The sequence below is a fragment of the Oryzias latipes genome, chromosome 3 (assembly GCF_002234675.1).
Source record: "Oryzias latipes chromosome 3, ASM223467v1".
Classification (NCBI taxonomy): Eukaryota; Metazoa; Chordata; class Actinopteri; order Beloniformes; family Adrianichthyidae; genus Oryzias; species Oryzias latipes.
Genome location: NC_019861.2, coordinates 31,230,740 through 31,237,415, shown reverse-complemented (window position 1 = coordinate 31,237,415; position 6,676 = coordinate 31,230,740). Strand labels below are relative to the sequence as shown.

The window sequence follows — 6,676 nt, the reverse complement described above, 5'->3', positions numbered from 1 at the left end:
TAAAATGGGGCAAAAACCTATAAACCTTAAAACAAATATTTTTTAAAGTAAAAAAAAACAAAAAACGTTATATGTAATGCCAAAATTCAACATTTTAGCAGAAGCAGCATTAGTTGTGTTTTCAAGAAGGTATTTTGAGGTGAAGTTTGTAAAAGGCTCACCATTAATACTGTTATTTCAAATCAGGGGTGTCCAAACGGTTTGCAGAGGTCCACACTTGATGCGGTGAAAATGTGAGGGCCAACCAAAGGGCCAGAATTCTCTGAAATTTTAAAATAATATCAAATGCAAATGAACTACAACTTTGAAATTAACAACTTTTTGGGCATTCGGATACTTTTCATTTATTCATAGAAAAGAAATACATCAACATTGCTGTGAATTTCGCATTTGTTGAATAGGAATAAAATGAAAATTAAAAAATAAAATGTGGGGGGAAAAAAGTTTGCCAACATTAAATCTGGGTTCACGTGAAATGTTGCATATTATTTACTATTAAATGCTCATTGTAAACATCCAAATTTAAATAATGTGAAAAAACATACGTTTTTATCTATGTACAAACCACTTTTGTATCTCACTTAAAACATACTCCAATTTCCGCTTGTCCTGATGGCTCTTTCTGTCAACTTTACTTTTTTTTCTCCTTTGGGTTTACAGTCAACATTTTAGAAATGAGTTATAGTGTTACAGAAGGGTCCAGCAACAAAACTGTCACAGGTTTACAGTGGCTTACAGCAGAATTCAGACAATCACAATCAAGAAATCGTACACACATTTTTTTAGAGAGTGCTGGGCTTCCAGATATTGATTTTATGACAGGAGCCTGAGGGCTGCTGGAAATTTAAATGCGGGCCGCATGTGGCCCGCAGGCCGGACTTTGGACATGCCCGTTTTAAATGATTGTGATGATTTTTTTGGTTTTACTTTTGACTTCTGAGGAAAAATGTTTTGGGGAAAAAATTGTGGTTTAGTAAAAATGTTCTTAAATTTACCAATTTAGAACAATGTTTACACATTGACCTGAAATGAAAAAAAAGATGATAAAATAAGATTTGGATAGATTTTTGGTATATTAGTTCAGTTTTTACTCTACATCCATGATTAACTTGTCAGAACAAGTTTATTGCAAAATAAATTATTAATTATAGCAGATGTAGTTACTTTTTAACTCAAGTATTTCTTGTATGAATGCCTCTTATTGTTTACTTGAATAGAGATTGATTTGAGGTAGTGCTTCTTTTATAAAATCTAATGATACTTTATCCATCTTTGAAGTAGTATAATTTTGTATTTTTACTTAGATTTACTTATGTTTTTAATTGTCAGTAAAAGTTAGGCCTTATTATTATTATATTAGATATTATTGTTTTACTGGAACAAAAAAATCTTATCTGCATAATGCCACACTGTACTATATTAGTAATGACAATTAATTGGGATATAATTAATTATAGCTGTTCGTTTTATAAACTTTTTATTACAGCTTATTTTTTGGGACAAGAAAATTAGGTTTCCGCATATAATATATGATATCCCACATCAAACAGATAATTTGAGAAAATTCGATTTTTTTTTTTTTTATTAGATTCAGCGTTTAAAATGTAATAAATCAAAAAATAAGAAAATTTAAAGCTGAAACCTCTCAGGCCGCAGAACACCTGTGGACAGTCTCACCTGTTGGCCACGCGGCTGTGCTCGTACTCCGCTCAACCCGAGGGCTCGCGCGAGTCCTCCGCGCATGCGCATTGGGCTGACAAATCGGAGACCATTTCCTTCCAACAGAAGGCCTCGCAGACGAGCGCCACACACGCAAACATCCACACATATGCAGTCAGAGTGGAGACAACCGTCAACGCAGAGCCACGTTTGGGATCGTTCGGTATCGACGCTGCAAACCCCGGACGCCCCCCCGCTTCAGAACGCCTCAATATGGGTTTTTACCGCTAATTTGCAGCGAAACCTGGTCGACACCCGCGGCGGTATCTCTTTCTTTGGTGAGTTGTTGTGGCCGGAGCGTCTCCGGCTGTTGCTGTTAACATTTTAGCGGCCAGATGTCCGACAGAGCGCACTCTGGAATAACGGTTCGGGGCTTTACGTTCACGTCAGTTTGCCTTTTCACTGAAACCATGACAGGTCTTGTTCTATTCGATTGCTTCGGGACAGAGCGAACGTTAAATCTTATTGAGCTTTACCGTTAGCTGCTAGTAGTTAACACCACTGTGTCCATTATCGGACAATGTCTTGCATTTAGCTTAGGTTTGCCGGGTCGAAACCCCTTCCCCGCCTCTTTCACTACAGAGTTTGGGCTTATCAGTGAAATATATCTGACTTTGACATCTGCAAACAATACCAATGAGTTTGTGCCTGTTTTACATGGCGCAACGCCAGCAGCGAATTCCCGGCTGTGCACCAAATCACCAAGTCACCCCTTTAAAAAAAAGCCCTGATTCCATCGTCGGACACATCAATGCTGTGTTGCATTGTCTCGACCGTTTCCTTCCACCCCCCACCCCCCTCCCCGCGTGTTCTGTCCGCGCGGACCCACATCACAGGAACTATCCCCGTTCGAGTCAGAGCTGTGCTGCATTGTGTTGGGAGCAGACGGACGGTTCTGGAGGAAGGGGGTTGGGTCGGACGGTGGAGGTTTTTGGCGAATGTGACATTGGAACGGTAAACGGAGGCGCACGTCATGTGGGTTTGCATGAGCTGCGCGTTAACGGTTAACGGTTCCGGAAAGCGGGAAGAAGGATCCTGTCCGATAATGGATCTGTCACTTTAGGCTCTGCAGAGGAACGGGGATCAACCCCTACATTTGCATTGTTCTGCGTCTCTTTAGACTAATTGTGTCTTGAATTGAATCTATTATAATTACAAATGTGAGCTCTTATATGTTTGGTTTTTGGGGGCATACACGTGCAGAATGTTGATGATGACAGATGGTCACTTTATGTCATTTATGCAGGTTTATTCATAAAAATGAATAATATATCTGATATTTGCTATCACGACTGCTACATACAGACTGCAGAGATCACCAGGAAAGCAGTTTGACTCAAACATTGTTTTACATAAATGTGCCTTGAATTGGCTCTGTGTATGAAAGGTGGATACCTTTGCTTTGCATTTGGAATTCATTGTCAGTAGGTGATTCAAAAGTTGCACACAGTTCCTCATGAAAACACCAAAAAGGCATTTGCAGCTTTTGTGTTCAATGCTTCCAGGCAACAATCTGAAGTGCTGAAACGTACATACTTTGCAAGCCATGACAGGACAGACACGGCGCCATGTCAGTTTCCACATTATTGCCATGCAGTTGAGGGGACAGGGGTCCAAAAAGCTCAGCTTCTAAACCTGCTTTATCATCTGCAATCTTATCCTGGGGCTTTTTTTTTCAGTGGAAAACTATTAGTGAATAATGTCTGAACCTGTGTACGTTCATGGACTTGTTGGCTCCGACACCAAGAGTATTTTGTTACTTTTTTTTTAAACTCTTGATTGTCTGAGCAGGCTTAAAGTCCCACTCCGATCATCTTTTAAGCTCTTGTAAAAGCGTTCCCAGTTGTATTTTAGACTGATTATGCCGTTTTTAGCCAAAATAAAAAAAATCTTGTATTGTTTTCTAGGCCATAGTTTCTGCAGAGCAGCCGTTGTTCCTTATAAACTCACCTCTGAGCTGTTTGCGCAGAGTTAGCCTCCCATCATCCATCTGTTTACGTGCCCTCCTGCTAGCTTACGGTCCCTCATAATCCCACCCTAAAATTATCGGTGCAACAAAAATGGCGAGCAGTAATGAAGCTCTCCAGCCGTACCGTTTTGAGGCAGATGCCAGCTCAAAGCTGTGCACAGATCTATTTGTCTGCAGGTAGATGCGACAGACTGGAGCTTGTGGCTTGTCGTCGTAGCTTCTGCGTCCCACTTAAAATCTTTTTTCAAACTGCGTTTTTGTGTCTGCTCCTGATTCACGGTTTGAATAAAGAAATACTGAAAAAATGTCATTTTAAGCTTAATTTTCTTCATGAGAAAAATGCCACAAGAACATGTTTACAACCTCGTTTTCATTGGAGTGGGTCTTTAATTTCTGGGCACGTTTTTTGCCGTTCCTCTGCATTGGGTGGCAGTATTCCTTCTGGAGGTGCAGCTTTGAAGACAACTTGAGCCCATCTTACAAGAATAGCTGCCTCTTAGCTGTCCTCTAATTAGCGTCAAGTTTATTGGTAGAGTTGGGAGAACAGCGGTCTGGTTGATCCGTAAAGGCCTGTTCACACCGGGACGAATTTCGCCGGCGATTTTCGCCGACGTTTAACGCCTCGTGACTAAACAAAGGGCCCCAATGAGAGTGTGCACACCGACGCGAAAAAACGCCAGGCGTTAAAGCGTCAAAAAAAAAAAAACGCCTCGGGTTCGTTTTTTTTTTTTGACGCGTCGCGTCGAAATCTACTCGACCAATAAGAACGGCGCTTTTGCTCACGTGTCTGGAGCTTCTGAAGTTACAGTAAAACACAACTTGGGGGCGCTCAAACACAAAACTGCCTTGCTGAGCACACATACCAGCGAAGAAGATAGACGCCAAGTAGCGTCTACACAGCCGCGAAGCAATAATGACGGACATTCTAAAACATCCCCGAACCAAGCACCAGTTGGAGCTACTGGTGCTTGAAATATTCATGTTTTCTTTGTTTGATTCTGACAAGCGTGTAAATACTTGCTCTCTTCTTCTGAGTGAAAAGCGACTTTAAGAAGCGTAAAGTTGCGCAGCGCCACCTTGTGTACAGGAGTATTTCTGTTTTACATTAAGCGCCATCTAATGTCAGGGAATGAAATTGCATGTTCACTCCACTCATCGTCAGCGAAAATCGCCTGGGTGTGAACACAAAAAACGTGGCGAATAACGCCTGGCGAATAACGCCTGGCGAATATTCGTCCCGGTGTGTACGGGCCTTAAAGCTGCGTGAAGATTGAGCTGTGTTACCGTCTCGTGTTGAGCTTAGAGCCAGGCTTAAGGCCTGTTCACACCGGGACGAATTTCGCCGGCGATTTTCGCCGACGTTTAACGCCTCGTGACTAAACAAAGGGCACCAATGAGAGTGTGCACACCGACGCGAAAAAACGCCAGGCGTTAAAGCGTCAAAAAAAAAAAACGCCTCGGGTTCGTTTTTTTTTTTCGACGCGTCGCGTCGAAATCTACTCGACCAATGAAAACGGCGCTTTTGCTCACGTGTCTGGAGCTTCTGAAGTTACAGTAAAACACAACTTGGGGGCGCTCAAACACAAAACTGCCTTGCTGAGCACACATACCAGCGAAGAAGATAGACGCCAAGTAGCGTCTACACTGCCGCGAAGCAATAATGACGGACATTCTAAAATATCCCCGAACCAAGCACCAGTTGGAGCAACTGGTGCTTGAAATATTCATGTTTTCTTTGTTTGATTCTGACAAGCGCGTAAATACTTGCTCTCTTCTTCTGAGTGAAAAGCGACTTTAAGAAGCGTAAAGTTGCGCAGCGCCACCTTGTGTACAGGAGTATTTCTGTTTTACATTAAGCGCCATCTAATGTCAGGGAATGAAATTGCATGTTCACTCCACTCATCGTCAGCGAAAATCGCCTGGGTGTGAACACAAAAAACGTGACGAAAAACGCTGGCGAATAACGCCTGGCGAATATTCGTCCCGGTGTGTACGGGCCTTTATGCGCTCAGCAGGAAGTGATGGCTTCTCTGTCTGTACACTGACCATCTCATTGCACATTTGAAGCCTGTCCAGAGCCCTGCTGACCTCGACACAATGGCCATGTTTAGCTCACCCCCCCCACCCCCCGCCCCCCAAGCCCGCCGCCCTTCACATCTCGCCTGTCTGTCTTTTTTTAATCAGCGAGTGCAATAACAGTGGAAGGATTTGTGTATCTGTTGCACAGCTTAAAAGCGTACTAACACCCATGAGCATCAGGACCTCACAGCTGCCGTGAGATGCATCCTGCAAGGTAGGCCGTAAAGCACAGCATCGGCGTCTTCAGCTTTATTTATATTTGAGGATGTCTGCTCCTCGGCGGCCTGACACGGTGTCACTAGCTGTAGAATAAATATCTCATCAGAGCTGGGAGACTTTTACCCCGAGCATGCACAATGCAGGAAATCTGCAACAGCTGCAGGCGCACGCTGAGAACAGCATTGTTATTGTAGGCATAGCATGATGCAAATTCAGAAAACTGCCACGGTCCAGCAGCATCTGAAGAGAATTGGAAAATGAAACTAAGCTGCACCTGCACCCCACTTTTTTTTAGTACAAGGCTGTTTCGTAACGACTACTGTGCTACTGTTTGTACTGTCCAACTGCTGAGCAGACAGGAGCTGAAACCCTCTTGTGTTGGACCTATTTTACTGTTACAACAGGGGGTTCTAGATCTTCTAACACACTAGATGTGTATTTGAACAAGTCTTCTTTTGAAACTTAAGCTACATTTAATTTATTTTAATATTAATTGCATTCATATCCTTTTTTTCCTTGGACCGGATGGAAAAGAAGAAGAGGAAAGAAGGGAGGTGTGTTGGAGACGGGGGGTAAGGGCGACAAGATGCTTAAGGATTATCATCAATGTTGGTGTAAATGGCAGTCAAAAGGGGCGGGGCCTGTCCACACACACATACTCGAGTGTTACAAACATACCTGTTGGCTCCA

The 6,676-nt window shown here is 42.8% G+C and overlaps 1 protein-coding gene across 2 annotated transcripts in view; it reads left to right on the top strand.

The window, feature by feature from the left end:
- The first annotated feature begins 1,761 nt into the window (after window positions 1-1,761).
- csk (C-terminal Src kinase) overlaps window positions 1,762-6,676 on the top strand; it is a 39,400-nt gene continuing 34,485 nt past the window's right edge. Inside the window, exon 1 of one of the 2 annotated variants that reach the window (XM_011493818.3) lies at window positions 1,762-1,997. The gene's annotated coding sequence lies outside the window, so the exon portion shown is untranslated. Of the gene's footprint in view, window positions 1,998-2,630; window positions 2,674-6,676 lie in introns of those variants that run through there. The other variant, XM_023953654.1, reaches the window with a different exon arrangement.